The sequence below is a fragment of the Anser brachyrhynchus genome, assembly GCF_964034855.1.
Source record: "Anser brachyrhynchus genome assembly, chromosome: 5".
In the NCBI taxonomy this organism is placed as follows: domain Eukaryota; kingdom Metazoa; phylum Chordata; class Aves; order Anseriformes; family Anatidae; genus Anser; species Anser brachyrhynchus.
Genome location: NC_137699.1, coordinates 35,426,363 through 35,446,923, shown reverse-complemented (window position 1 = coordinate 35,446,923; position 20,561 = coordinate 35,426,363). Strand labels below are relative to the sequence as shown.

Genomic DNA, 20,561 nt, shown 5'->3' with positions numbered 1-20,561 from the left:
GACACTTGTCACAGCTCTGACCTGGGCCGAGGTGAAGATGACACAACCTTTCTGAAACCTACTTCCACCTCTACCCTCTCACCCAGACCGTGCAGGCACACCCAGACTCCGTGGCATCTCAGCACAACCGCCTGCTACCAACGCAGCCCTGATGATGGTTTAGCACGGCCTGACGAGGCCTTTGCCTTTATGGCCTGTCTGAGGCCATTAACAGGCTCGCAGATCACTGTGGCCGTGTGCTCACCATGGTAAGTGTCCTGAGTCATTTTTCATGCACATACTGCCATTATCTTATGCCATGTGGCTCTAAATCAGCTGTTAAAGTATCCTTACCCAGCGTATTCCCCAAATAGAGAAAAGGCTGCTCCACCGGCAGCATAAGGATGGAGAAAAAAATTATTGCACCGGCTGGCTACTTGGTGAGAGGCAGGCAGGCTTAGCACTGATATTTCACCTCCTTTTGCTGATGAGAATTATAAATAACGAGAAAACGCTTGAGAGAGATGCAGGCGCTGCTCTGAGAGCAGAACTGCAAGAGAAAAAAAGGAAAGGAAAACAAGGTATAATAAAAACTTGGGGGTCATTTCGTATTGGGATCCAAGATATCCACCTCAGTTCTAGTGCGTGAGTTGAAGGAAAGCCAAGACAAACTCTTCAAGGTTTTTTATTCCCTTTTAAGAAGCTTGGGAGGCACCTGTGTGTGGGCTGTGCACTCAGCGCCTCTTTTCCTTCTCCTGGGTCAGATCCCGCTCACCTCATTATAAAGTTGTCAGAATTCAAAGGTATGGCTTTAAAACACTCATTGGTGGTCTGAAGGAAGGCATTAATCACTGTCTTCAGTAGGAGCTCCTGCAATGGGACCTTTCAAGTTGGTTGGCACGTGCAGAGCTGCCTCCCTGAGGTTTTGCTTAACTGAGTTTGGGCTCAATCTGTGTGCAATCCCTGGGGAACACTTTGGAGTCATCCCTGGCATCTGGGATTTCCTAACAGGAGGCTGACTGTCTCTGCTGCAGGGCTTGTTGTATCATCGGCAGAGCTGCCCGAGATTCCCTAGGTATCCGGTTTTATTCCTCGTGTTGGAAACGCTCGCTTGTGGTATTTCGCTCTGTGCGTTTTGCCCTGAGGTCAGGGCAGATTCGCAGCTTTCCTACCGACTGTAACACGTCAGAGGGATGTGCTTTGTGGCTCTCCAGATACAGCTCTCCAGGTGAGGCACACAGCCTGTGCGCACACTTCATGCGGGCACGCCGCTACTACCATTGCACAGCCACACGCTCGTGTTCACACTGACTCCCCTGGCACGTTCTGGGCTCAGCCTGATGGCTTCCAGCCTATTTGTATCGCATTAATGCTCCTCAGTGCTAAGGCACGGGTAGAAATTACTTTGAAGTGCAATTTGTAGATAGTATATTAAATTCCCATTTTCATATATTAAATTCCCATTTTCATCTCTCTTTTGGCAGACACCAAAGTCCATGCACACACAAATGTGGCTATAAATTCATATATGTTAGAATAGAAACTTGGTGTTCTGCCAGCCTCTCTGAGCGTAAGAAAACCCGTCCCTGTGCCCAGGCTTAGGTACCTGTGAATTTTTCCTCTGTTAATAGCTGTCTGCTGGTTTCCTCTTACAGTCCTCAAACGGTTCCTATCTCTCAGATCTCTGTGTACATTAGCATAAGATACCTGGAAAAGGGAACGTGCTCTAATAAACCCAGCTCTCTTATGTTTACTTTATACTGTCTGAGCACTTTAGTCCCATGGCTAATGATCAGAGCTGGGAACGTTTCTGCTTATTAATGTAATATTTCTGGCTCCCTTTCACTTACTGCCGCAGGGCCGTGTCCTTAATGGGCTGAAATCCAGGTTACTCCAGAAGGTAAGGGAGTGCCATGTTTGGCTGGTGGAGTTCAGAGCTTGCTCCCAGGCCCCAGATGTAAAAAACAACAGGAGGAACCAGGGTCGCAGCCGAGAACATGCTGCTTTCGGTTTCTCCTTCACAAGAAAAAGACAAACCCTAGGGGATCTGGTCCTGCTTTTAGAAGAATCTGTCTGGCCAAATCCTGCCTTGCTGCCAGAGGAATGGGAATGGCAGCATTCACTGCTCAGCCTCAGGGGTAGAACAGGACCAGCCATAAAATGGGCCAATTCTTTATCTGCTGACGGTTAATAAGAAAATACCTAAGGGAATAAGCTGGGCTCCCTAGAGGAAGGCAGAATGAGCTGGTGTGTACCTCAGCTAGTAGAAGTGTCGCCAGACCTTTGCAGTTACCAGAACTACCTGCCAACGTGCTGCCTGCAGTGTGCAATGGGAACAACCCGCCGCCCAGGAAACAGCACGAGGGGTTTTGTGCCGCTTATACGCTGATGCTCCAACAGGCTTTTGCTTAGCCGAGCAGAAGCTGTAATGCATGAAATGTCAGCAATGCTGATATCAATTGCTCTGTCCGACCCATCTGCCTGAGTGATCCCTGCTCCATCTCCTTGTTCGTAATTACAGTAACCCCAGTGCCCCCAGTGCCCCCCTCCCTCCGCCTGCTGGGAGGTTGTGCTCGCTTCCAGGTCGCCTGCACCTGAACAAGGGCACGGAGCAGGGAGCAGTGCGAGTGCCTGCCGAGTCAGCAGGTCTTTATCCTGTTGTGCTCCCTGCTTTTTATTTATTCATGCTATTTTCATTATTTAACCTTCTTGATGCTGCTTTAAGGACCGTGTCTCTGTTCAAACTTGTGTTAAGCAAAATGAGGGTGTGGTGTGAGGCTGACCAAATTAAACCAGGACAGATCCTTGTGCCAGAACTTTTAATTCAGTTTAAATTGTCTGATATTAATTGAATCCTGGCTGGTTGACTGGGGGAGGACACGCTTCTGAGGGGTTGGAGTCTTTATAATTATTTTGCTAAATTGAGAGACAACCAGACTTGAATAAGATGAAGAAGGGGCTGAGAGAACATCACCTCTAAATGTGGATGGAGCCAGGGACAAGAAGCGAGAAGCTCAAGGGGCTGTGGCCGAGCAGCTTGCTTTCCTGGGTTCCCCATCCCCATGGTGACATCCCTAAGAGCTCCATCAACCTGCAACCCCGATGCACATGTTGTCTTCTCCCTGCTGTCGTTTCAGCTGTGCTCACGCTCTCCTGATTAGAGGGTTCCTGATCTCTCTCTTATCTCCCTGCAGGGTGTGGCTGCTTTCTCCTCCTTCCCCAGTGGGGCCAGCATGCATAAGGAAGGGAAGCAAGAGCCAAATTTAGCAGTGACCCTGTAAAGCCTCCATCCCACATCTCCGTCCGCCCAAGCCATGCCCAGAGGTCCCATGTGCTGAACTGGGGGCCCAAGGGAGACCAGTGGAAGCCAGTGCTGAAGGACACTGAGGTGGGTGAAGCATTGTGCTTTAAAGCCAAGGAAATCTCACTCCCTGACTTTCCGGACATCCTTGCCCTTGAAGGTCAAATATCCTCCCAAAGACACACACACATTCATGGTAGGAGCCTGTCATTGTTGTCTGTGCTACAGTTCTGTACTTTTATAGTAAGTGGAAAAGGGCCATGCATTGTTTTGACTTTCTTTGAGCCTTTGAAGAGGGAGCTGCACCCCTGCAAGGGTGGAGAAGCTCTGGGGTAGAGGAAAAAGTAATAGCTCTCTTCTCTGTGGGCTGATCACTGCGATTGTCATACGGTATTTTTATCAGGAATACTTCCCACTCGTCTGCTGTGGTCATGCATTGTTTTTGTTCTCAAGCAAATGGAAAGGGATTGTGAAAAATTCTAAATGCTGGGTGAAGATTGGACAACTTGAAAGTGGGAAATACTCGTGTATTTTTAGGGCCAGTACAATTCTCATCATAATCACAGTGAATACCAATAACAATAGCAGCATCTAGTGCCTGCAAGCGTTTTTCCTCATGGGTCTAAGAGCACCTTTAAGACTGAAATCAGAGCAGGCTGGAGAGGGTTTGTTGCTGTCAGAGCCCGTCACAATACACAGCTGTAGCAGCAGAGAAACGCTGGGCAAAATGTAACAGGTTTTGCTGGAGCAGCAGAAGAAAAATAAGGCCAAGCTCTACTTAAGACACTTGTGAGTGGAAAATTTGATATGTTCAGTCTGAAATGATCTCCAATTTTACATCTGTTAAAACAGCAGGATTGTATACTTTAATGTCAGCTAGACTGTGTTCGATGTTTATCAAGGACAAAATATATTCATCTATGTGTAAGAGCTGTTTGAGTGCGATTTTCCCTAAGTTTGTATTGAATGAGATTTTTGAAATATTCCATTTTAATTCCAAGCTGGGATGAAGCCAAATCTCAGAAACTTTCAGGAAAAATAATTTAAAAAAAAAAAAAAAACTTCTTTCTCTGTGCAGTTCTGACTAGAGTTACTTCACCTGTTTTATGCACAAGAAAACTGTGGCATGAAGAGGTGGAAAGAACTCATCAATGACCATGTACATCTTGGTTCTAGAGGAAGGAAAAGAAACCTCAACCTTGCATTTCACCCATTGCTCTGTCTGGTAGGACTTGCTACTCCTGAGCTGGGCAGAGTTTTGTTTAAGAACCGTCTCCAAAACCTTAAAACCCAACAAGCTACCTAGGTATAGTAGTAAGCTTTTCTGCGCATGGGCTAACTCACTTCTAACAGACCTTGAAAAATTCTGCTAGGTGTGATAGGACTTCCATAATGCCTGTGGACTTGCACTGAAACATTATCCTAATTGGAGCCATTGTACTAATATTGCTGGTTTAACCAAGGTGTCACTAAAAAGGGGCCAAGTAGGACTTGATGTCCGTAGCCTAAAGCTTTTCTTGACCAGATTGGGCCAACGGGGCTGAGGTCAACAAGCGAAGCAGTCCAGGCAGCCCCATCCATGCAGCACAGAGCTGGTGGTGGGAATGGCCTCGTTCTGCCCCACACGTGAAGTGCCCTGGGACATGGCGAGGGAAGGCACCACCAAGCAGGTTACGGGGCTTGGGCACGGGTGAAATGTACGTGATGGAAAGGCTGCCCCAGGGCAGGAGGGCACGGATCCCCGGCAGCGTGCTGCTGTCTGTGCAGGCAGCCAGAGCCGACTGGATGGGCCAGGCAGAGATGCTCGATTAGCAAAAGCCTCAGCAAGCAGCATAAAGCATCAGTTAGAAAGCTAGAAACATTAGCTGTCCACCTTGTGATGCTATCTTTTTAACTTCCCAGGACAACAAAGCGCTGTCTGTTAGAGTTGCTGGGTGTTTTTGTAAGGGAATGTCATGCTGATGAAAGCTGTTTGACGGCTGTCCTGTGGAGCTAAGTCTTGTCATGTATACAAGAGCAGGGGAGCACAGGCACTGTGGCAGGACTTGTCCTGCGCTGCTTGGCTTGTCCACGCTCCAGACGGCCCCTGTGAGTGTCCCTCCAGCTCCCATCATCTGCCCTGCCTGCTGTGGTAACATATGGGAGGAGCTGGCAGACAGAAGGGGCTACATCCCACGCCACCCCACTAACAAAACAGCTTTGTGGTGTTGGGGAGGCTCTGCGGTGTGTGCTCAGTGCTCCCCGTGGGGCACCCGAGAGCTGTAAATTCCCATGGCCTGCTTTAGGTCTCTAAAGTGCTTGTGGGGTGTAACCCAGGAGCCTGCAGCAAATCTGAGAATTTAACCTGGGTCTCTTGTGTCCTGGTCCAGCATCCTTATGAAGGACCCACCCTTCTCTTGCCTTCAGTTGCTTTTCTGAACCTGCCAGTAAGGAAGTCTGGCAGGGCTCACTGAAAGAAACTCAAACCTATTCTGTAGGGTCTCTTCCAAGAGCATACGCTCCTAAAAAACCTATGTTTGGGCTAGTCAGATAGCATCAGGGGAAACCCATATCCAGAGCAAAGAAGCAAGTGAACATGCTACGTTTGTTGTTGCTGCTTTGTAAGAGCAAGCAAACAAGGCTCTTGTTTCTTCTTAAGACTGAAATTTCCAAATCCCATCTTTCAAATCAGGCCTTGCAAGTCAAGGTGGTTCAGCAAGACCAAGTCCAAACTTCACAACTCCATTCGAACCTGTTGCTGGTGATTCCTGCTTTGAGAAGGGAAAAGCATCCAACCAATCTCTCTCAGAGACTCCCTGGGAGTCCCCTTTATTATCTGCCCTCTTTGAGATGTCTTTGCAGAGCCCCATGTTTTGGAAAGCAATGAGTCCTGTTTTTTTGCTTCCTCCATCCTACCCGTGGCACCCTTTCAAGTTTTCGTCTTTGCAGTGATAGAGCCACTCAAGATCACGGGTTGCTTTGGGAAGATGCTAGCCCCTATGGAAGAGGTGAGCCCGAATGCATGCATAGCATCAGGGTACGCACAGCACGTAGGTGTTACAGTCATTAGAGTCACAGGCAGTGGGTACAGCCTGCTGGGTGCCTGCAAGGAACACTCCCTGCTCTGCACATGGGATTTTTCACATTACAGAGATTCTCCACAAGACAAGCACCCAGATAAATACAACCCAGCCCAGCAGGTCAGTGACATCAGTTGCTGGCAGAAAGATGTTGTGGATTTAGCCAAATCCCAGCTGGGACTGGTGTGTTACTCACTGTATAGCTATTGAACACATAGGCCCACGTAGGGAAGAACTAAATCTTCTTCAGCCTCCGTGGAAGAAGCAGGGAGCAGCTCTTTTAGACCAAGACACCTCCGATCTATAGCCACCCCTCTGCTTTGATGGGCCCTGACTGCTGCTTTTTAAGTCTCTCCCCTTCTTATATGCTGTGCCCTTCTGTGCTCAGCCCAAATGGGATAAGACTTATACCCATCACTGAGGATCACAACCAAGGAGCCAGTGCCTTGTTCACCAGCCTCCTCAGAAACAACAACTTGTGCTTAAAAAGTATTTCCTGAGAAAACAGGCCTACTTCCCAGCATCGAGAGGGGAACACCCGCACGCTTGTCCGGCCGTTGGGCTTGGCATGAGCGGTCCCTGCGGGCCACACAGCCCTGCCAGCTTGCACTAGGAGTTTGGAGGCGACACATCTGCTGTCTGCACTATTGATCCATCACGGGGCTGAAATGGAAGCTTGTGTTAATGCTCAGAAACACAAACTGATACCGTGGAGCAGAAGTGCCAATATTTACAAATTCCCAATGTGAGATTCACGGATCACCTAGGGAAAGGATGGGAAATCATCCCCCTGCAGCACACCTGTACACACACGCGCGCGTGTGTGGCTGTTTGCAGTCCGTGGCCGATCTGCAAACAGCCCTTAGTGGAGGCCCAGGTCAGGAGCCCAGGCAGGGCTGGAGGCTCTGGCTGCCCACAGAGGCCGGTGTGGCAGAGGAAGGCTCTCCGCACAAGCTGAACCAAACTAGGAGCTTTTATATTCCTGCCAGGAGGTAAAACTCCCCTTAAAGAAACAACCAAAAGCAAGTCTAGACAGTGCCTTGCCCTATAAATATCCAGGGAGAACGCACAAATAGCCACAATCGCCAGGATCTTGGGACAAAAATTGGAAGCTGACTCCACCTCTGCTGCCCCTCTGAAAGAAGTGTGGGCAGAGTCTCGGGGCTGAGTCACAGCTCCTGAATTCACACTTTTCCTCTCTCTTGGAGAAACCCCGCAGAAGCCACGGAAAAGCACAGAGCAGGCCTGGGCTCGCTGCTTCTGCCGAGCTCGGCTCCTCCAGGGCTGCCAAGCTGAGCATTACCTGTGCCTGGGCTGCGGTTTTGCAAGCCTCAGAATCCAGCCCAGAAATAGCGTGCCAAGTATTAATAGATGCTTTTGGAAACATGGGGGGAGGCAGAGGAGTGCATGCTGTATGAAAGCTCTTTAAAATGGTGTATACTAAAAGATCCTAGTTCCAAACTATCCCAATGGGACAAAGCGTGCTGTGAGTCCCCTGGGAAGAAATGCAACATGAGTTCCTTAGGATTCCCAGGAAGGGAAGAGTGGTGTGGGGAATTTTGTAGCCTTTTCCTCCGGCCTGGTTTCCTTTGTGCCCACACCTCCTGCGAGCAAAGGCTGTCCCCTTGTCCGGCTGCTGGCAGATGGGGCATCGGGAGAAGAGAGTCGGGCAGGGAATGAGGGGGTTAGAGGGCAGCAAGGGGGTTAGAGCTGTGATTTTCAGAAGGGGGAAGGATTTGACACTGCGCCTCTGTTGCTGAAAGGGATCCTTTTTATTTTCTCTGTGTAGAAATCAGGACTCGGATGTCAGGCCAGTAAAAACAGGGAGTGACTGCGTGTGTGTCATGTTCCAGAGCAGGACGGATCACAGCCCAAGGCGCTGCCCTGTTCTGCTCCAGCCCAGCCTGAAGGAGGGCATTGAATCGCCTCTGTCTCCAGGCAAAGCACCAAAGCCCTCTGCGCAGCTGGCAGCGTGCTCGTGTCTGCTGGCTGCAGGCGCTGACTCCCAGAGCTGGTCCTCACGTGCTCCTCACTGCACAACAGGGACACCTCTCCTTTCTCATTTGGCTTTTCCAGGCTAGAAGGAGTTTGAAGGCTTTGCCAGCAGAGCTGGCACCGGTGTGGCAGGATGGGCTAGCAGCCGGGGCGATGGGGAAGGTGTAGGAGAAGGTTCCTGCTGCGTCCCTGCTGTTTCACGCAGTGGTGTTAAGGCTCTGATCGAGAGCACAATGAGCTGTTCTTCCTTGTGCTGGGACTTTAAGAAAGGAAAGCGAAACCACTTCTTCCAGAAATAGTAGCTTGTCCAGCCGCCAGCCGACTGTCCTGACACCACGCTGTCACCTGGGTGGTCCCTGTTATCCCCCAGGGGTGTCCGTGGTTTATTGCCAGTCGCAGCCGTGCGGATTGGTGAGTGACTGGCCACTGCAGTGGTGATTGCTTTGGGCTGACTACCCGAGTGCATTAATAGTTCATTAAACATTTGCTCTAATGTGTAGGTATGCTGCGACCCCACCTACTACCGTACAATCCTTACAAGCCAGCCTCTGCAGCTACTGCTTTTACAGGTGACCTAACAGATAAATTTGGCAGACAAATGCATTTTCCACACTGCTTCCCAGCAAAGGCCTTAGCCCCAGGAGGACCATGACACTTAAACCTGAACATTGCTTGCCTGGCTAGTGCCAGCCTGGACAGGGAAGAAATGCTTCAGGGGAGGATGTCTGGGTGGCATGGCTGGTCTCTCACAGACCCTCAGGAGGGGCAGGAGGAGTTTGCCTTGTAAACAGACTCCTGCACGCCACCGATTCATGAGTAAGACAGGGGCGTTGAGATCGATGGACGTTTCCACTGCCTCCTCCTAAAGGAAGAGTGTTTTTGGTCACTCCCTGAAGTGCTGATTCATTTGTCTGGCAGAGGTTCAGGTGTGCAGCAGGGCAGCTAGTGTGTCAAGAGCTCTTTTTTGCAGCTGAGAGAAGTTTGTTGTTAGGCTGAGAGTCACTTTTGGGGCCGTGTTCATCTTCGGTTTGTCTCCAGTATGGTTGTCTTGAAGTCCCTGGGGTTGCAGCAAGATGTAGAACATGATGGGTAATTGTGAACCAAGGAATGCTTCTTTCCCTGCGTAAGAAGGTCACACCACGAGATCTTTCCCCAGAGAAAGGGAGAGGACTGCAGCCTTTCTCCCTCTGCCTGTGCCAGCGAGTAGCTGTTCCACACTGCTCCCTACTCCTTTTGCAAATGTCTGCCTATAGCACTTTGGGCTCGGGGGAAGCTAATGCATCAATAATTTTCATTTCCTGCTCTAAAATTCACCCTCTGACTTTGGCCAGGAAGGTGGGGCAGAAGATACAAGGGAGATTCATCTCTTGAAAATCGCATTTGATGTTTTAAGGTTTTTCCAGCCTCTTTAGCCTAATCACGACAGCATTCGTTGCCACCTCTTCCCACCCCATTTTATGCTTCCTACTCATATCCTGTCTGTGTATTTTTGGCCACTTATGAACAATTCATTTGAGCTAAAACTTGGCACGTGGGAGCACCGGTACAAGTGTCACTGCAGGAAAACAAGCTGACATCAGTTTAACCAGCTCAGTGACTTGGTGGCAACCACGGTACCAGGGACGTGACAGGGCTCAGGTCAAATTTTGGGCTGGCAAGGTGTGGGGATTCTCTTATCAAGTATCACTTTCTGGTCACCCCTGGAAGGCAGAAACAGGAGTTCATCAAAATGTGCTTTGGCTGTCAGTCATTTATTTGTTTTTCCTGTGAAATGTTGAGATTTTTGGATTCCTGCAGAATCCCCCTAGGAACTGAAATGGTGATTTCTGATGCAAAATGTGTTCTGTCGGAAAATATTTGACCAAACTTCCATGCTCTGCTCTGAGGATAGTCTCTTTTGCATGGTGAGTTTGCAAATGAAGGAATAAGGGCAGAATGTGAGTGAAAATTATTAAAGTAGGGAGTGTTGCTTTTCAAAGCAGATTGGCAAAGCCATATCATACATCACAGGCATTGCTGTTTCTGCTGTCACCACTGCCCAGTATAAGAAACCTGCTTCTCGAAGGAGAGAACATACAGAGAGTCAGGAGATGACTGGCTATGGATAAACCACCCCTCTGCAGAGCAGTTTCAGGTTCCCTGATGGTGGGACTGGGATTACACAGAACAGGGATCTGCTTTTCCGTGTTCTGTGTCTATTTATGTTTCCCACAAATCTGCCCAGATTGCTCTTGCCAGTTACGGTGTGTCATACCCCTGCTCCCTCTTCGGATTCAAAAGACGAGATGCACAGGCGCTGAAAACAGTGAGGGAACGAGAGCCAGGTGCTATTGCCAGAAACTCTGTGCAGAAAACCTGCTCCTTGCATAAGACAAACTGCACATCAGGGATGAGATTTCAGCTCGCCAGTCTGCAGCAGGTCTCCTGTGTATCCTCCAGCACATCCTTTAGACCCTGCAGGGCTCTGCTCCCACGGGTGAAAGGGCAAATAACAAAAATGGCATAACAAAACTGTACGGTCTCACAAAGAGAGAGCTGCAGGCTGCGGTAGAATCAGCTCCTGTGGCTCGGAGGAGAAGTGCAGGGCAAGTGCCTGAGCTGGGAAGAGCGGCTGGCTGTCAGGGGAAGAGTTGCACTTGGTGCCTGGAAAGCCACAGAGGATGGGCACAAGGGCAGGTGACACAAATGGGCTCATTCCTTGCCTACTCTCTTTAACCTCTTCTTAAGCACTGTGTCATGCTGTCCTCTTGACCTAACTGTAGTGTTTTTTGGCAGTCTCCTAGAGATGTTCCTCGTATCCGCCCCTGTGGATGACTTAGGATACAGCCACCTTCTCCTGGTAGTTCCTCTCTCCTGCTTTAAGGTCCTGCTTGACTTTCACGCTGAGGCCTGGGCTAAAGATGAGCGAGTGGTCCTGATTCCCCCTCAGTAACTTGCATCGTACGGTGACAAGTTACAGTCTTGGTTCCAGGAGCAGCTCCAGCACTTCCCACCCTCCCTGCTGTCCCTGCCCACCAAGGTGGTGGCCCCAGCAAGTGTGTGCACGAGCACCGTGACCCAGAGCAGGAACCAATAGGACTTGAAACCCATTCCCCCAGACACACACGTTTTTTCACCTCACTGGTTCATTTTCCAGCCGGATCAGCTCCAGGACCTGACTCACAGCCCAGCCCCACGGGCTGTTGTGCCAGGACAACGAAGGAGAGTCACAGGAGCACGAGTGGCCGAGAATGCTTCAAGCCAGCATCACTGCCAAATGTGGAGCCTCCTCCTGCAGGCATGCTGGTAAACCCTGGGCTTTCTCAGCGTAACCATCTGTGATCTGAAAGCTACCAGGCTCTGGGGATGAGGCCTGCAGGAGCGGGATTTTGCAGCACAAACAGCCAATTACGCAGTAACCAGAACAGTCCCGTGAGAGATCATTCCAAAAACAAACAAAAAAAATCTGTTCCCTTTGCCCTTTGTTTCATTTAGAATAGAAGGATGTGTGTGGTTGGGTTTATCAAAAGAATTTAAATGGCAGTTTCTAATCTTACAGTGCAGAAATGTTTTAACAATCTCACTGAAAAAAATAAAATTACACTTCTGCTAGGGCAAAGAGGAAAAGCATATTTGGTCCCTGCAGCAGAGGTCTGGGATGAGAGTCTGTGAGGATTACAAGAAACCAGGAGTGATAACAGAGCCGGAAAGGGCATAGAAGAGTTTCCTGCAATGTCTTGAAGAGGAAAGGCTTCATCAGCTGCTCCCATGTGCCCACAGGGGCTTGGCACAGGCATTTCCAGTCCCAAAAGACTAAAGCTCTGCAGGCAGACACGAAGGAGACGCTTTCTGCTGTGGGAAGCTCAGCACTATGGAGCAGGTTACCAGAGAGGCTATGCCATCTCCAGTCTTTATTTTCAAGAACCGATCAGGTAAAGCCCTGATTTCAGGGCTGACCCAGCTTTGGCTGGGCTAGAGACCTCCTGAGGTCCTTGCTGACCTGAATTACCCCATGATCCTCAAAGGGGAGAGGGAGATTGAGCAAGAAAGCCCTTTTATGCAAGGAGGTGGGCAACCTCCTTGTACAGGGGTCGGGGTTGTCAGAGGATGGCACACCGTTGTGCCAACGCAGGCTGCGTGGATTCTCCTACACCTGAAGAAGGAAGCAGAGGTGCTGCTTTCTACAGCCTGTGGTTTAAGGCAGAGTCCAGCTCTCTTAAAGACAGTCTGACTGTCTTTAGGGTATGCTGATCACTCAATGAGCTGCAGGCTTTGATGGGAGGGGCAGGTAGCCCAGAAAAGCACAGGAATACATGTTGTTTGAGAGGGACGGGGGCCTCTGAGAAACCAAAGGCATTTATCCTGCACCAGAGCAAACACCAGCTTTCCTGAACAGCAGATACGCAACCCTGGTAGCAAAACTTCCTGCACAGTTCCCCTCAACTGTAGATAAAATTATATTAAATATAATTTTTAGCTCTTTCAGTAACTACCCGTCCTGGCCTGACCTTGGTTGACAAGCAGCCCTCCTGCTCCCAGCGCTTCCTGAAGATGCTCTTTCAGCACACCCAGCCCTGGTGGGGCTCAGCTGGGCTATGACAAAGTGCTACTCCTGGCGCTCTTCTGCCAGGTCCTCATCAGTCCTGCTCTGTAGGACCAACTTGTGGCAAAAGCATAGCGTGGGCCTACTGCTAAGTTGGGTGTTTTGAGCTAACCAAGTCCTAATTTCGCTCGAGGTGTTGGGGGACAGGATGCTGAGACAAGAGGACCTGAGTGGCAGTCACCCGTGCAGCGGAGAGCGGATTCTTCATGCAGCATCTTGGCAGCTATTCGCACTTATCTGGCCAAGAACAGATTGTGTTGGAGCCAGCGTCACACACGGTGCTCTAGGGAAAACACTAGGGACTGACGAGAGTGGTGACAGCCCAGACCGGCCCTGCTGTCTTTACCAGTGCTTTAGATGTTCTCCTAACCTTTGACCGTTGGCTTACAAGGTCTTGGCAGGCAGGGAACAGAGATTAGGAGTTTCCTTGGAGTTGTGCCAGGTGTGGGGCAGATGTTCTGGGGACCTGTCTGGTCTAGTTTGCAGGTGATTGCAGCAGGCGGGAGCTGAGCGCTCAGCTTGTTTCATCCAGCCACCCTCAGCCCTCGCTTCCTAGGCTGTGATTAAACCTACACGACATTTCCTCCCACCGATCAGTGGCTGGGGCTGGGGCCAGACGCAGCTGCCTGGACACGGTGTGGCCCATCGCTTCTCCCCCTCCCCTGTGCTCAGCTCCATGCGGGTGTCAGGGTGAATTTGTCCGACTGCACTTTGTCCTACCCATCTAAACTTTTGACACCCCAAAACACCTGCGGCAAGATGCTCCGCAGCTCAGCTCTGCATGGTGAGCTCAACCATCTCCTTTTGTCTGCGTCACACTCGCCAGCTGCCGGTTTCACAGGATGCCCCCCGGCTCTGTTATCAGTAAACAACTGTTCCCATTTCACTGTCTCCATGCCACGGGCAGCATGGCAGCTCTCGAGGACAGCAGCACCTCAGCTCTGTCTCTTCCAAGCTGAAGAGTATTGGGAGTTTCGTAACTTAAGTCACATATAAGGGAGCCCTTCCTTCTTTATTTTTAAACAGCAGCAGAGCGGAGGAGCAGTGGAAGAAGGGTGCTTCCACGTGTGAGAGGATTGCTCAGGCAGCTGATGGCCTGACCACACCTAGGGTGTTACCTGCTCCTACTGGCAAAGACCAGCAACGAGCACAGCTCTGGTACATTTGCTTTCAATTTATCCTGTTCAACCTGCTCTCACCTAGGTCAGTGCAGCAGCTCTTCTGACTAAGCTGCAGCTTTTCTGGCTTTTTTTTTTTTGTCAGTTGGTGAATTTTTTATTTTTTTTTTTTTAACTTATTCAAGCAGTAGCGACTGACAGCAGCAACAAACCTGACAGTGCTGTGGATATACAATCAACCCTGAGAGCCTTTTATGGCACACTTTCTCTCCCCACTTCTATTGAAAACAAAACAAAACAAACAAACATGCTCCCCACGTTATTCATACCTAACCTGCTCTGGCTTCGTTCGAGTGCCTGCTTGGAGTGAGCTTATGCCGAGATGCTGGACTGGGCTCTCCCCTCACCAGCCTCTGTTACTGAAGCACTGCAGGGCCAGCTGAAAACTGCTGCCTTGGACCATTTAGGAACCAGCGCTTTGACTTCAGTGGGGCAAATTGCTGCTCCCATGTCGCAGATGTGCTACTGTCCTCCTGCAATTTGGAAGGGTTTGTGTCAGCACAGTCGTGTACTGTCACCACCCGGAGATCCGCTCGGGATGCTGGCCTGCAGGTGCCTGGTGCTGCAAGGCTCCGTCCCCTGCCAGCCTGAGGGGCCTGGTTCTGTTCTCCTGTGGAGCTGAGCGTGGATCCAGCCTGTTGAGGTCCATCTAATTCCAGTCAGAGGCTCGTCTTTCAGTGTTGCTTGGGTGCAGGCTGGGGCAGGCTTCATCACAGAAGTGCTGCCTGTGTCAGATACTAAGGGCTGGAGTCTCAGCAGGGCACAACTGGGGAGCCAGCCCCTAATACCAAACCTTACACCGGACAAGCAGCACCCACACCTGCACAGGCTATCCGGATGCTTGTTGCTCCTCTTCCTTCTTCAGAGAGTTTTGAAAGTCCCATATCTCGACCCAGAAGCAATGCCAAGAGCATCGGGTACTGAAAACAAGACGAACTGCCTTGCTGTGTGAAAGTCAGTGTTACAGATTAACCTGCGGGAATGGCCGGGAACAAGTCCATTCACTTCCTCCCCAGAGGAAAGCATAAATATCTTTCTAGGGAACAGAGAGGTTTTAATTAGTGCTCCCTTCTGCATAAAGCCTGGCTCTCCTACTCTGTCTCCTCAGATGAACACAGCTATAATTAAGAGGCAGCAGTGTCAGGAATGAGAGCAGGCTCCAGCCTGTGATTTATTAAGGGCTGTCGTGGGTGCAATTACCTTTCTCTCTTCCCCTCTCCTCAGTGTTTTCATAAAGTGAATTTACTGATGAAAGGGGTGTCTCAGGCTAGGGCAAATAGATGCCTCAGTGCTTATCTTCAGCACAGACACAGCAAAGGCAGAGTCGCTGCTTCTTTCTCCATACAGTTACCATTGAAAGCCTCAAACCTGGCTTGGAGGATTTCATATCTATGAGTCCCAGTTCTGGCCCAAGCCTCCATGACTCCCTGTGAGCCACACCTGGACCAAGGACCAGCACCCTCCTCACTGCCAACCATCTCCTGCAGGATGAGGAGTGACCCTGAAGGAGTCCTGCTGGTGGCAACCAGGAGCGAGCAGCAGTAAAGGACAAGGCACTTGCTTTATCCTCAGCAAGGAGGTGGGTTAGGGTTAGGGTTTGGGTTTTGCTTTGTATTTGCTGGTGCAGGTATCTAAGTGAGCCCACAGCCTGGGTGGCAGCTCTAGTTCTCCCAGCAGCCAACACCTCCAACACACAGAGAGCTCCTGAGTTAGACACAGCCCTGGTGTGAAGCCAGCACGGGCACCTTGTCACCTTGTCCCGTCTCAGAAAACCACCACGAGGAGCATCAAGTGAGTGGCACCCTGTTCCTTGCTGAAGCTCAGTGATCGGCTCCCAAATAGTTCCCACTTCTGGTCATCTTCAGCGAGAGGGAAGCTGCATGTAAACAGTCTGGGGGAGGCTGGTGTTGGCTTGGACTGTGTCTGCTCGCTTGATTTAATCACCATCCTGCCAGCAGCAGTTTTTTTACTTTCTGAATTACTTAGCAATGGTCAGCATTACTGCTGGGTGGCTGAACTTTGGTTTATTGACATTCAAATGGTCCGCAATTTACCTTTGTAGGATATAAATCTGGACAGGCTCAGACTGATAAGACAGTGAGGAGAAAAAAAAAAAAAAAGGAAGTAGGAAGAACAAAATTCAAACAAATTCAAATTATGAAAAGGTTTGAGGTGCCAGTACCCCAGCTGGAAACCAAATAAAAGAAAGCATTTGCTGGCTCTTTTCAAGGTGGTTTTGAAGACCCCAGCCCACCTAATGTGGAGTGTTACTGCTCTACTAGCCATCGAAGGAGCCGCCTTCACCCAGGGCAAGGCTGGGCTGGAGGCCAGTGAGCCACGAGGGCTCATTTGTGCCACGCCTGCCCATCATAGCAGCCAGGGCTGCTGCTAGATCCTATCAGCTGCCCCCTTCTTGTGAGTCCCCCCTTTGGCTCCCTCTTCCTATCCCCGTCCCACCACCACAACTGGGAACAGCCCCAGCACAGCCCCTCCTTGCTATGGGAGCCCACGGGACACAGACTCCTTCCTCGTGACAACAAGCCCAGAACGAACACAGGGTCAGTGGAGGAAGGTAGCATGTGTGCCCACTGTCCAGAAGGCAAGCTTTTGGGGAAGCTTTTGGTCTGCTTCCTTGGTGGGACCTCGGTGGTGGTGAGCACATCGCAATAAAACCCTTGGGAGCATTCAGGGAATGGGAACACGGGCTGGGCTCTCCTGGGGAACTGCAGTGCAGGTGAATGGGGAAGGTCTCCAGACTGGTCCAGCTCCCAGCTACACACCCTTCCTAATTGTGATTCTTCCTGATTTATCTGAACTACCAGGAAATAAAAACACCAGAGCTTTTTTGGTTAACCTCCTGTGGCATCGTGTATTTCAAGTTTGCAGGCAGTGCCATCCCCAGCCAGGTAGAAAGGAAACCTCCCACTTCCCTGGGAGAGGAAAAGCTCTCCCAGTTGTGCAGAAGTGGCCCCGTCCACGCAGGAGCAGCTCAATGACAGCAGTGCATGGGATCGTCTCTCCGTGATCATGGCACTCCCTTCGAGTCCCTCTTGGCAGTGTTTCTGGAAGCTACCACCCTTCCCCTCCCTTCGAGTGGGAGGCTGGAATACCTCCTGGGTAGGCAGGTAGGTATTTTTTTCTGGGCACCTGCTGAACCTTGGCCAAAGCAGGGTGGTTCAGGAGGCCATGCTGGAAAAGTCAAGTGCTGCCAGGCCTTCCCGGTACTGCGTGCGCGTTGCTGCTCACCGCAAGACACCCTGCTGCCGAGAAGGCTTTATTGCAGCGCGGGAAGCCATCGCTGCTGCTCCAGAAAGTCAGTGCACTGCCCGGGACATGCTAGGGAAGGCTGGTGAGGCTCGAGTATTTTTAGAGGGTGATGAATTTTATTGCCAATGACATCAAACTCATAGGCTAATTGCCATGCAAAGACACCTGCTGACTGCCGTTTTGTAAGACAGACATGAGGCCAGACATCAGCCCCACACAAGGAGAAGATGGCTGAGTCCTCGTCAAAACCACAAACCTGCCCTGACAGCACGCAGAGCGAGACCATGGCATGGAAGAGAGAGAAAGCAAGAGAGTGTGGTGGAGATGGCTCCAAAGCAGCACCCCAGGACCCAGCCCTCGGGGAATAATACTCCGAGGCTCCCCCCACGCGCTCAGGCTTTGCACCCAGACTTATTTATATGGATGTTTCTCAAGCCCACACAAGCCAACGCGTGCATTTCCTGTTTCACTCCTTTCTTTGTCTACCAGAAGGACTGAAACCTCCCAAGTCCTTCAGCGCATTAGGGTCTCTTCTGAATCGCTGTCCCTATGAAGTTATGCTTCCAGCCTGAATTCCCTGTGGCCCTACGAAAAGCTCTCTGTTTTCCAGCACATTCAAAGCTATCTGGTGGAGGGTCAGATGCCAGCACACATCTGCAGACTTGGCCCTGAGGCCATCCATCTCAGTGGGGGCTCCTCGCTGGGACGAACAGCCCAGTTACTCCTCCGGAGTGATGCTAGCTGGTGTGGGTTCCTCCTGTGCAACCCCTCCCTGCCTCTTCATGCCCTTGCCTGAAGCCAGGCAGCCCCAGCAGGACAACCCTACAAAATGGTGGCTGCTGCTAATGCTACCGCAGACGGCGCCTTCTCCACGAAGCACCTGCATGCACGCGGGCAAGCTGCCATCCGGCTCGGCAAGCACCCGGTCCATGCAGACGAGGAGTTGGTCGGATGGAGCCCCAGCAGCAACAACCTGGAGGACCTACATGGCTGGGCTCAGGGCCAGGCTTTGTCACTCCAGCTGATGGTGAGTTGTTTGCAGTCAACAGAAGCGGGCACCAAAGGAGAGAGGCTCTCTGCCCCTGATACAGAGCCCATGGCCCAGGAGATATTTCCCCCTTCAGGCTGCTCACCTCTGTCCTGGTGAGTTTGCCCACTCTGCTGTTGGGAGGTGACAGGCACAGTGGCAGAAAGCTGAGGTCCACGAGCTTGGCAAACTGCTTTATCACACTGAGCAAAGGGGGGAGTACGCATGTGTGCACGCACAGCAGCAGCGCTCTTTCACAGCTGTTCCCTTCCTTGGGTCTTTACCAATCTCCTGATCAATGACTCTGGTGCTCAACTTCTTTTCAGGTGCCCAGAAACAGACCCAGCCCCTGTAACTTTTTTCCTTACATGACAAACCCATCCTGTCCTGCAGAGCGCAGCGGATCCTGCGCCGGACCGGCTGCAGATTCCTGTGCGTGCTGCAGGGCTGGGATCCAGCCAAGAGAGCAAGAGGTCCCTGACCAGCCTTGCTTCCTAACACTTCAGGAGCAGAAACCAAGAGCAGATACAACCCAGGCCCAACAGCAGGCCCGGGGGTTAATCCATCTGTTTGTGTTATCCCAAACACCAGTTTTTAACCTTGTTTTTAATAGGGCGAAGCAATGACCTTTGCCACTTTACAGACACGTTCCCACAGTGGATCCCAACTCCCTCTTCACAGCTGTGTTTTAAAGGGCTCCATGATCCCTCTGCCCTTTATGTGTGTTAATGACTAATTTTTCTCCCTTGTCAACCCAAAAATCGATCACTTGACTAAACAGAGCCAGGAGCCCCGCTGCATGCGACAGTCTCAGGTAAAACCCCGCGTGGGTCTCCCCTTCGGCTGCTGTGCATCTGCGGGGGGCTGAGCCTCTCTCTGTCATTACTTTAACCCAGAAAAAGTCCTTTTTTGGGACAGAGCCCACAGAAGCAGCTCGGCGCTATAGCTCTTGGCCACGCAACCACCGACAGATCTACCCCCGGTAACCGCACTCGCTTCATGCGGCGTTTCAGAGCAGCCCAGCACCAGAAGCGTTACCCCCTCCACTGCCCTAATTGTGGCAGGGCAATCACTGTATTTTACTACTGTGTTGTCTCAGAGTTATTCTTCATATTTAAAAATAACGTCAGTCAAATCATTTGTCCCTGAACCTTGTCCTCAGTGGAGTTTGCACTGGCATTTTCCAGGCAAATAAGTGAAAGGGGAAGGAGAGCAGCTCTCAGACTCAGGAATAGGAATGAAAGCTCACAGGTAGCCCGAGCTGTCATGCGAGGGGATGGGGTGGCTCAGAGCGAGCATTCCCCTGATTCTGAAATAGGGTAATGAATCCTGCCAAGGTCACGGGCAGGGAGAGCTCATCGAAAGCAGCAGCCCGCAGAGGAGCCCGGTGGGTTGCGGCAAAAATTCTCTCCACGCACATCCCAAAAGGAGGAAACCCCAAGGTTTGCAAACAAACAGCTGCTCAAAGCTACTGTCTCCGAGCTTCATTAGAAACTAATAAAAGATCCTGTTCTGTGCAGGACGGACATTTTGCTGCCAAGAAAGTGCCACCTACTGGATCTGGCCTGCCGGGGAAGTGCAAGAACGGGAAACAAACCCAGAAAAAAATAATGCTAGAAAAATAACTTTTTTTTTTTTTCACATTTAAAAAAAAGGATATAAAACTATACATTTACAGTTATCCCAGCCACAGCCCCCTCTGATCACGCCCCCTCCGAGGCTGAATCAGCCAAACTTTTGAAGCAGATAAACTGGGGGATTGGGGGGGGGGGATGTAAAGTTTTAGGGTTTGAAAGGAGAGACTCACCGGTGCCGAGAAGCCTCTGGTGTCTCCTGCAGTCTCCTTGGCTCCTGTATGTCCTGTCCCACTTAGCCGTGCCCTCCTAGTGAAATCCTGCTGCCATTCTCCGGCAGCCCGGCTCCCTGTGCCTCCCTGCGATGTGCTCTGTCCGTGAGCCGAGTGCCCCGGCCGAGAGGATGGTGGGGAGAGCAAGGCAGAGCCCACCCAGTGCCCCAGCCCGGGGGTCCCGCTGCCTCCGGCTTCGCTCTGCCCTTTCGTCCCCGTGCCACTCGCCCCAGTTGTCTGAGAGCAGGTGACAGAGGTTTCTTGGCAGAGGAGAGAGGAGGGGAGGGATGTGGAGGCAGCGAGAGGTGGAGCTGGACCCGGAGCAAC

At 51.0% G+C, this 20,561-nt stretch overlaps 1 protein-coding gene and 1 long non-coding RNA gene across 3 annotated transcripts in view; one reads left to right on the top strand and one right to left on the bottom strand.

Annotated features, from left to right (window-relative positions):
- The window catches only part of EPS8L2 (EPS8 signaling adaptor L2), a 63,838-nt gene extending 43,346 nt beyond the window's left edge, over positions 1 to 20,492 (bottom strand). The window contains exon 1 of the mRNA XM_080593758.1: positions 20,196 to 20,492. The gene's annotated coding sequence lies outside the window, so the exon portion shown is untranslated. The remainder of the gene's footprint in view (positions 1 to 20,195) is intronic.
- On the top strand, positions 460 to 19,028 carry LOC308195787. Of its 2 annotated transcripts, none has more exons than XR_013951850.1 (2): positions 460 to 3,367; positions 11,110 to 19,028. It is a non-coding gene; the product is annotated as an uncharacterized lncRNA (long non-coding RNA). The 2 variants fall into 2 exon arrangements; XR_013951851.1 differs by having other exon boundaries at positions 8,129 to 19,028.
- Positions 20,493 to 20,561: the final 69 nt, after the last annotated feature.